The 10,134-nt window shown below is 45.8% G+C and overlaps 1 pseudogene; it reads left to right on the top strand.

The window, feature by feature from the left end:
* Nucleotides 1–8,848: 8,848 nt before the first annotated feature.
* LOC100481071 lies at nt 8,849–9,687 on the top strand (annotated as a pseudogene).
* Nucleotides 9,688–10,134: the final 447 nt, after the last annotated feature.

The following is a 10,134-nucleotide window of genomic DNA, read 5'->3' as shown; positions in this document are numbered from 1 at the left end:
AGCTGGAGAAGATTGTTGTGTGTTGAATAAATCTGTAGCAATAAATAAATAAATAACACTGTATTATATATTTGGAAGTTACTGAGAGAGTAGATCTTAGAAGTTTTCCCCACAAGAAAAAAAAATTTGTAACAATGTGTTGTGGTGATGGATGTTAATTAAACTTATTATGGTGATCATTTCCCAGTATCCACAAATATGGAATCATTATGCTGTACATCTGAAACTAACATAATGTCAATTAAATCTAAATTTAAGAAGGAAGGAAGGAAGGAGAAAAGGGGAAGGGGAGGGGGAAGGAAAGGAAAGGAGAGGAAGAAGGAAAGGATGAAAGAGAAAGGAAGGAAGGAAGAAAGGAGAAAGGGAAGGGAAGAGAAAGGAAGGGAAGAGAAGAGGAGGGAAGGAGGACTGAGGGAAAAATGCTTCATAAAGCACATGGATGTGCCCAAGTGGCTTCAGCACAGAGCCCCGAGAGCTGGGAGACCCTCCTTGAAGGAGTAGACTCTTCTCAGGATGCCTTCTTCCATCTTCATCCTTATTCAGGGAATTAAGGTGTGGCCATCAGGAGTGGTATTCTTGTTTCAACTAATAATTTCAGAAGATGTTAAGGTTCCCTCACCTTCTCAAAAGATGGCCAAAATTTCATTTCGTTGAACAGTTGTTCATGGGTACCTTCTCTTTGTGTAGAATCCTCTCTGCTCTTCTCCTGCTCATCCTGTAGACTCGGCTAAGGTTCCACCTCCCTTGAGAAAGCCTGGACTGCTCCCCACAGGTCAGAGACAAGCACCTCTGGTATGTGCCCCACAGCATCCCAAACCTCCCTAACTAGAAGTATTGCAATAGCTGCTCTTCTCTCTAGGGAAACCATTCCTTCCAGAAGGGCAGTGACCAAGCCCCTCAGTCAAGGCCTGACTCATTGTAGGCATGTGACAAATACTGGTGGAATGAATGTGTATGCACTACTGAACAGTACTATCCCTGGCACTATGGAAATAGAAAGATGAATTCTTTCTCTGAGCTCAGGGTCAAGCAGCTAGGATGAGAAAGAGTAAGCAAATACACACTGGTTATTATATGCCAGGCACTGCTTGAAGTGCATTGCACGTATTAACTCATCTAATCCTCACTGTGACCTTACAGGTAGGAACTACCGTTAGCTGCATTATACAGATAAGAGAATTGAGGCAGAGAGCTTCTCACCTAAGCTCCCACAGCTAGTAGGTGGCTGACATAGGGTGTAAGCCTAGGCAGCTGGCTCCTGAGTCCAAGTCCTTCCCCATTTAGCTGTGTTGCCTCTCAGGTCCCAAATTAAGACAATCCACAGTATGAGTCACACCCACCCTGTGCGTAAAGTGAGGTACACAGTGCTCAGGGAGACAGGAAAGAAAAAGGAAATTTCTGATGTCAGACCTTAGCAGTACCCTCTGTCCCCTTTTTCCTCCCTGCCCCCAACCTTATAGATTCTGCAAACAACCAATTTTGGAACCAAGTTCAAAGTTTCAGAACCTAGCAACACCTGATCAAACTCGGTGCCCCAAAATTTAAATGGGAAGTTGAGGTTCTAACATATTTCAGCATATGGCTCTAAATTGCTTTGTGAGTGGAGCTGGTAAAAATCCCTTAGCTTCCAGATGAGAGAAAATAAGCTTGCTAAATATTATATATGGCACAACCTGATATAAAATATTTTTTTAAAAGAAGGGCCTCTTGTTCTGACCCCTGTATTTATGCGCTTAAAAAATTGAAAAGGTTTAAGATGAGGTTTTTTTTTTTTAATGTTCAGCTTTCCTTTCTTTCATTGCCATGAAAATAAAGTGGCAATTCATGGCCATAATGGGTAATTCCACACTGTGCCTTCTAGAGAATAAGGAAGAAGAAGCCCTTCATATTTGGTATTCATATGTTCCTGCAGGGCCAGAGCCCGCGACCTTGTGACCTGCAGCCGCTGATGGAAATGCCCAAAGGTTCTCATTCTTGTTCAGCCGCTCACCCAGCATTTTGAAAGGACAATGAAAACATTCCTGGGGCTTCTGGGCTTCTTAACCCCATTCTATCTTTGAAGAGGTCAACATTGATTATTTTAATAAATCTCATTTTCATACTTCTTGAGAGCCAAAGTGACTAAGGGAACCGAAGAAAGGAGATTCTCTAGGGTGGAAAAGACTTGGGAGGCCCAACTCCATTAAGAAAACTCACCATTTGGGGTATGAAGTAAGGGTCTCTGGGAAAGGCAACTGTAGATGTCTTTGTAAAGTAGAAATTCTTAAATTGAGGTTTTCAGACTTCAGAATTTCAAACATTTGCATTCCCTTCCTCATTCATTTGAGCTGTGGAAAAGACACAAAGGGTACTGATTTTTCACATCCAGAGAACAGGATGACATGCACAGGAGGTCACATTCAATCCTCAGTGGAATGATGACAGCATTTTGATACAGAGAAAGTCAGGACGCAAAGAGGTACAGACAGATGGAGCGCTAGGATCTCACTCTAACATTCCCTTCTCTTCTCTTTTTCAGGGCAAATCTCACTCTATGAGAATATTATTCCTACTCTCCCAAAATCCATGCCAAGAAAACCTCTCCTTTAAACTTCCCTTTAGGCCATCAAGCCTAATGCATGACTATTTTTAAAGAATTTCTAACATCCTTCCATTGTCCACTGAGTTAATTGCCTCCTTCCTGGCCATCAATTCTTTCCTCTAAAAGTTACACTTCCCTCAATGCCATCATCACCATCATCATTATCATGACTTCCATTTGCAGACTGCTGTGCGGCTGGCAGGCATTCCTTCCCACAGACATGGCTTCACTGGCTCCTGACAACAGCCCAGTGAGGTAGGCAGTGCCACTCCCACTGGAGCTGAGCCTCGGAGAAATTAGAAACTTAAGATCACACAGCTAACAAGGAGCAGAACCAGGACTCACTTCCAAGACCACTGCTTCTCGCACCATAAAAGCCTGCAGCCAGCCCTCAGCAGCACCCAGACCCTCAGAATGGGATGAGTAGGAGGGGAGGTTGGCGACTTAGAGCCTGGGGAGAGCCAAAGTAGAACCCAGCCTCCTTTCCACAGAAGAGGAAACCAAGGAAACGGACCCTGCATTTTGAACCAGCTCCCGGGTGCCGCAGAGACAGCTGGTCTGTGGATACCTGGAGCAGCACAACCTCTTGCCCAATGCATGACTCCCCTGCACAGACCCAAACACTGAAGAAATTTGGGGGGGGGGGTGATGACCCAGAAGCTCCTAGAAATACCAGACTTCAGCTTCTGAAATGGAATGTACACCTACACCAGTAGTTCAGTAAGTTCAAAATTCTGTACGATGAGTTTTCTATGAATGGGAGTCACCTAGCTGCATCCCAGTTTATGTTCAGCCAATATCAAAATAGGGCTAGAAATAGCCCCCAAATGCATTCGGTAATGGAAATATACACTGTTCCTTAACTTGTGTTGTGACACATGAAGCGTTAATTATTTACCAGCTCTTAATGCCTGATTCATAATTAATACCAGAACGCACTTGTCTCCCTGGCTGCTCCTTGATTGCTGCCATGGCTATGGATTAGCATAGCAAGATCAAATTCATCTTTTCTTAGGAAACCCATGAATATGTATCTAGCTCCTTGAAGGAGAAGTTTAGGATGCAATTTGCCAAAGCATTAAGGAACTAATAGGAAAGGAAATTGATAATGGTCACCTTCTTAATTTGAATTAATTTCATTAAATTTAAATTAAAAATTAATATGACTAGAAAGTTTAAATGGGTCGGTTCCACACTGACAAAATAGCAAAATCGTTGGCAAGTTTTAAAATGTCCCTTGTGAAATGATTAGAAGTAATTCCAGCTTTGTCCATAATAGCACAATTTGTTAAAGCATACAGAGTGTCTCTGAAATGTTACTTTGTAGAAATCCAGAGTAGTGATAGCTCTGGAGGAAACTTCTCTTCCCAGGGTGGGAGTCAGCGGCCCTGGCCACCCGCCCACTCCAGTACCCTGCCCTCCTGCCTGAATCCCGGCCTGTTGACAAACCACTTACAGCATCAGAACTCACGGAGGAGCAAAGCAGATGTTTTCAAGTATACCCATGACATTCTTACAATGATCACCTCTCCTGGAAATCCAGAGACTTTCCTCAATAACAAATAGAGGATGTAGAAAAACAAGCAACACTGATGTGGGCCTCTAGTTTGAAGTGTGAAGGCAAATTCACATTTGGCAGATGTGGGTGTGTCATGCGCACATTTTCACTGCTCCCCTTCAAAGTCAGATTGCAGAATTTTGAATCTTCTAAGATTTCATCTCAGCAGCATACGAATTCAACATTTTCAGACAGAGCGCAAACACAGAGCCCAAGTGCGTGCATGCATGCATACACACACACACACACACACACACACACACACAGGTGGTCTCCATAGGCCCACCTGCCCACATCCACTCTGGCTACTCTATGTGCCCGCTTCCTCTCCTCTCCGGTGCTTTCACCCATGTAGGCACCCTGCCTAGGCCACCCTCCCTCTGGCTGTCAGTCCCTTCCTCCTCTCTTCCTCACAATTTTCCTCTCTCAGGACCCAATCCAAAGGTCTCTGGCCCTTGTGGAACTTCCACGACCCAGCCCCCCACCCCACAACCCCAACACCCGAGTTGGTTGCTCTGTGCCCTCCCCGGTGTGCCTTTTCTTTGCCATGGCCACCTCCACAAAGTGCTGAGCTCCTCAAGCACAAGTTAGCACAGCTCCTGGCATCTAGAAATTCATGAGTAGAGGTTAAGTCAAACAAATGAAAACAACGGAATGAAAATGAAATTGTTAGACTAATTCGTTTGGTCCTTCTCTTGCACCAAATGAGCTCCCTGCTGGTCAAATGTCAGGACTAGACTGTGAGCCCCAGGAGCACAGAGACGACAGTGGCCTCGTAAGTCCCACACCTAGCACACACCCTATGCATCAGAAATGTTCAGTAAATATTTTCAAGTGGGTGGGTCAGAACAGCCAGCCTCCAGGCTGGTCAGAACAACACGCCACAGGGAGAAGCCATGCAGTGGGTCTCCCTGGGCACGTCATGCCCTGCTTCCTTCCTCTCAGGCCTCCACCAGGACCATGGCTCCCACGTTGTCACGCCACAGCTCAGGCCTCAGAGCCTCCGTCTTCTCATGCTTCTCACGAAACCATGTCCCAACAGTGAAGGCAGCCTGGGACCACGCGGCGAATCATCCCTCCTTTGGTTTCCCTCCCTATTATTTCATTTTAAATAAAGCTTGTTTAAATGTATTCAGGTATCCAGGGCTGCCGACCAACCTGTTCTCAGCAAATCCTGAAGGTGGCATTAGAAATCACCAGACGTAGCAGGCATCCAAAGGGAGAGCCACGTTCTAGTTTGGTTTGTTTGTTTTTCAACTGATGTCAATGCACAGTGTTTATCAAGCCGCTGCTGCCACTGGCCACCAGGCATCCCAACAAAGGGATTTGCTGTGCAGTGAGTTGATGACTCCCAGAGAGGGATCGCTCACTTGGATCTCCGCTCTGACAGATCCCTGACAACAGGCGCACTGGGATTGAGCCTTCTGTCCCTACCACTTGCAGTTTGGATTCAATCTTAAGAGCAGATTTCCCCTTCTCCTTCATCAGAGAGTACCGTTCAGCTTGCCTGTGTCATCACCAGCCAGCCCTGGAAAGTTGCTTGGCCATCCTTGCTCCCTGGGTTCCCAGCTGCCCATCAGCTAGAAGACTCTTCTCCAGGCAGCTCTGTGTGTCTGGGAAATGGGATGGAAGAATCTCCAGAACACTCCACTACCTCCCCCTGAGCTGCTGGGTCTGTGACAGCCCAGAACACAGCACTTGCACTGCCAATGCCAACGACTGTCATTGAAACGACTGTCCACTGTCTAGGACACTGGAATCAGGGCATCTCTCTGTGGCGCTTCTGGGGGCCTGTCCCTACTGGTGCCAGGCTAAAGGACCATGATTCTGACCAGAGACTTGAGAGCCAATTTTCAAAGGTCTCCTGCCCCATGACACCTTGGATGGCCAGCTCCTCGACACCAACCTTTAGAACAGAGTTGGTTACTCCCTGCTCTGTGCCCTCCTGGTATCCAATTCAGCTTTTTACTGTAATCACACTATTTTGTTTAGGGGGTCTCTGAGGGAGCTGAAGACTGAGCTCTGGAAAGCCTGATCCTGAGAAACATTTACATACTCCCCACCATCAGGAAGCACAACATGCTTGTGTGAACTCCCCCATGCCTGGGGCCCGCCCTTCCTACGTCATAGCCATTTTATCTTACCTTGGTCTATACAAAAATTATAGTGGAGAGAACAGAGGTGTGGGGGCAGGGAACAATTCTCTTGTCCTTAAGATTGCTCTTTAGTGAGATTCCAGACCCAGAAATCCATTGGCAGAATCTTATATGGGAGACACCCACTGTAACTTCCTTGGCCCCTGTTGCCTACTGCAGAAAGGAGAATGAAGTTCAGCTCATCTCCTCAATGTGTCAATCAACAAACATTTCTGGAAGCTTATTATGGACACCACTGTGCGGGCACAGGAGGGAAATGGAGAAAAAACACAAGGCATGGTCTGTACGCACATTAAATTCTGGGACAGATTGTAGATACAGGAGACCAGGGGAGGGAGTAAACTCATAGATGGAAAAATCTTCATGAAGCAGATGGGATTTAATGAGTCTTGAAGAATGAATAAAATTTAGGTAAATGGGTGCTGATGGGAGAGTGGAGGGTGTTCCAAGTGGGTTGAACAGCATGCACAGAGGTGGGAATGAATCCAATGTGTGTAAGGAACAGATTCACAGGGTTTGCCTTTATTCTCACTCCCTTGGTGCATTGTTTCCAGGGCAAGGAGGAGACTACGGGTCTCTCTTTCTATCTTGCTCAAGGTTCAGTGAAAAATGATAAAAATAGGAGTCCCAGAGTCATCCTAGTGGGCCAAGTGGGAGAAGGAAAAGGAAGCTGTTGTTCTTCACAGCTTTGGAGGGATGTGCCTGGCCCACTTGGGCAGCTGGCACACTTCTGGGGAAACGTCTTGATTCCGCTCTAGCGAGGTGTGGGAGCAGCCCTCAGTGTGTGCTCGGAGGGAAACACTCAGCACTTCATGTTTCCTTGTCCAACGCAGCCAGGTGGCGAGGGGCCAGCACATTCGCTGCCCGTCAAGGAGGATATGTATGGCATGTATTTTTATTCTCTTTCTTGATAGGTTTGAGGAGATAGATGAAGGTTCTGGTTGAAGCCAGAGCCTCCAATTTTCCCAGGAGTCTTGCACTCACACTAACAGAGCAGGGTTCACCAGGGCTGTTAAAGATTCTGAGCCTTCTAGCTGCATGTAAGAGAAGAATTTTTTAAAAATCTAAGCAAACCTCTTTCCTCCGGTAAAAATGAGCACCCAAAAATGAATTCTCTCACACAAACCATTTCTCCTGGTTGAACATTATCAGCCTTTGGACCTTGGCTGAAACCAAGTAGTTTCACCGTCAATTCACAAAATAAAATTATCCGCTGTCTGGTTTTCTGATAGCGATTCTTTTGCAGGTGAAAAATGCAACTATTGAGTCCACTATTGAGAAAACTGGATGCCAGAAACAGAGGAGCCAGCAGCAGGCAGCTCATCAAACTCCAAACCTATTTTTCCCAGCACCTGGGNATCAGTAAACGAACAATAAAAGGTGTACGTGACACTATGAGGGAGATACATTGAGGACTAGAGGGAAGGAAGTATGGGTCCATAAAACGCTATTGCAAACCTGCTCTAGCATCTAGTCTAAGTGGGTCCCTAACTACAGAAAAATGACGGGATCATTTCCACTTTCACTGAGAGACATGTTTTCCTGTTTCTTTCCTATCTGGTGGGATTTCCATAGGCACAAGGCTCTTGGCATGGCTGCTCTGTTGCATTGCCATAATTGTGTGCCAACTCTGCACATTTCCTAAACACCTCTGAGAGCATTTTCCAAACACGAAACACACAAACAGGCATGGCAGAGAGGCTGGCATGTGAAACCTCCTACTTATCTTATCTTGCTGCTCATCTCCCCAGAAGAAATCATTTTATAGTGCAGTCCTATCTCCCACATTTTGTGGAATGATAAATTCACCATAAAAAGAAAAACATAGGCTTTTTTGGGAAAGTCACTGAGCATGTTCAGTTGTTCGAGAAAGTTCTCTTGGGGGAGATTTATTCTAAGGACATTTTCTTCTTCGTGGAAAGGAAGGCAAAAGTAGGCTAATTCTCAAAATGCTGATGGCCACCTCAGCCCCCTCCAGAGAGCAATGCAATCATTCACCTGTCTTGGGGAAATGTGTATATTTAGAGTGAATCTCTCTCCTGGATTCTCTATACGAAATAACCATTTACCTTTGGGTGATTCTGAAGTATCTATCACCCCACTCACCTCCTCTAATCTGTTCTGCTTCCTCTGCGTCCAGGAGCATTCATGGAAAGCTATTGATCACGTTGAGTGAAATGCTGAATAGGTTACGAAGAGTCAAGGGGACCCTGCTATCAAAGGGCATGAAAAGCAGCAAGGGTTCCAACTCAATCAAGGATTTATCTTCAGAGAAAGGCGCCACATATAGACAAGGGCTACTTCCGCTCCTCTCAAGCGAGAGGAAGGTGATGACTGGCTCACCTCTGTCCAGTGCCAAAACTTCCCCCTGAGGACACTAATAAGAGTTTGGAAACATTTTACCTCTTGTTCCGTGGCTTTTACACAACTAGCCAATCAATGTTATAATTTAACCCCACTGTCTTACAGTTCAAGAGCTGGCTTAATCTTATAAAGACGAGGAAGACAGAGAGGGTACCGGTGAGGCTCAGCAGGAGTGAAGGGGTGGTGGCCATGAGCAATCCACATGGGAACAGAACTCCCTTCAAGGATGGCAGAGTTTTGCCAGGTCTGGGGAGAGCAAGAAGAAAACCTGACCTATGTTTTCTTTGCAATGAACTAACTGTCCATTCCTCTGCAGTCAAAACATCTACCACTACTATCAGGGCAAGCTGCTAGAGACAGCACAGGATTTAGAGAAAGAGGGCATTAAAATACATGTATAAGAAAGCAATGAGGGGGAGAAGGTAGTTAAAAAGCACCAATTTACAGCTATAAAAGAAATTAATCCTGTGGATGGAAGGCCCAGCACAGTGACTACTATTAACACGGGGCCTTTCTAGCCCGGGCCCCAGACGTAGCAGCCACCGAGAAGCATATTGCCATTTGTGCAGTCCTTTTCAAGGAGGGAGTGATGGTGGCCAAGAAGGATGTCCACATGCCCAAACACCCTGAGCTGGGAGACAAGAATGTGCCCAACCTTCACATCATGACGTCCATACAGTCTCTCAGATCATGAGGCTATGTAAAGAAACAGTTTGCCTGGAGGCATTTCTAGTCCTAGCTTACCAACCAGCATATCCAGGATCTCTGTGATTGCCTCCACCTGCCCCCTGAGATGGTGCCTGCCACTCCGCACCCCAGCTGTCCTAAGGCTGGCAGACCACAGCCCAAAGGTCTGGAAGGAGAGCAACCTGCAAGACCTACAGGAGGCAAAGCTGACAGACACCCTTACCGACAAAGCACTGTGCCCCCTTGGTGCTGACGAGAGAGCTGAGGCTGGGACTGGCTCAGCAACTGAATACCAGTTTAGAGGCGGATTTGGTCATGGGCGTGGTCAGCCACCTCAGTAAAGCTGGAGAAGATTGTTGTGTGTTGAATAAATCTGTAGCAATAAATAAATAAATAACACTGTATTATATATTTGGAAGTTACTGAGAGAGTAGATCTTAGAAGTTTTCCCCACAAGAAAAAAAAATTTGTAACAATGTGTTGTGGTGATGGATGTTAATTAAACTTATTATGGTGATCATTTCCCAGTATCCACAAATATGGAATCATTATGCTGTACATCTGAAACTAACATAATGTCAATTAAATCTAAATTTAAGAAGGAAGGAAGGAAGGAGAAAAGGGGAAGGGGAGGGGGAAGGAAAGGAAAGGAGAGGAAGAAGGAAAGGATGAAAGAGAAAGGAAGGAAGGAAGAAAGGAGAAAGGGAAGGGAAGAGAAAGGAAGGGAAGAGAAGAGGAGGGAAGGAGGACTGAGGGAAAAATGCTTCATAAAGCACATGGATGTGCCC

This window comes from Ailuropoda melanoleuca, chromosome 7, assembly GCF_002007445.2.
Source record: "Ailuropoda melanoleuca isolate Jingjing chromosome 7, ASM200744v2, whole genome shotgun sequence".
NCBI lineage: Eukaryota > Metazoa > Chordata > Mammalia > Carnivora > Ursidae > Ailuropoda > Ailuropoda melanoleuca.
The sequence above is the reverse complement of the archived record's forward strand: the minus strand, read 5'-3'. Positions and strand labels throughout refer to the sequence as shown.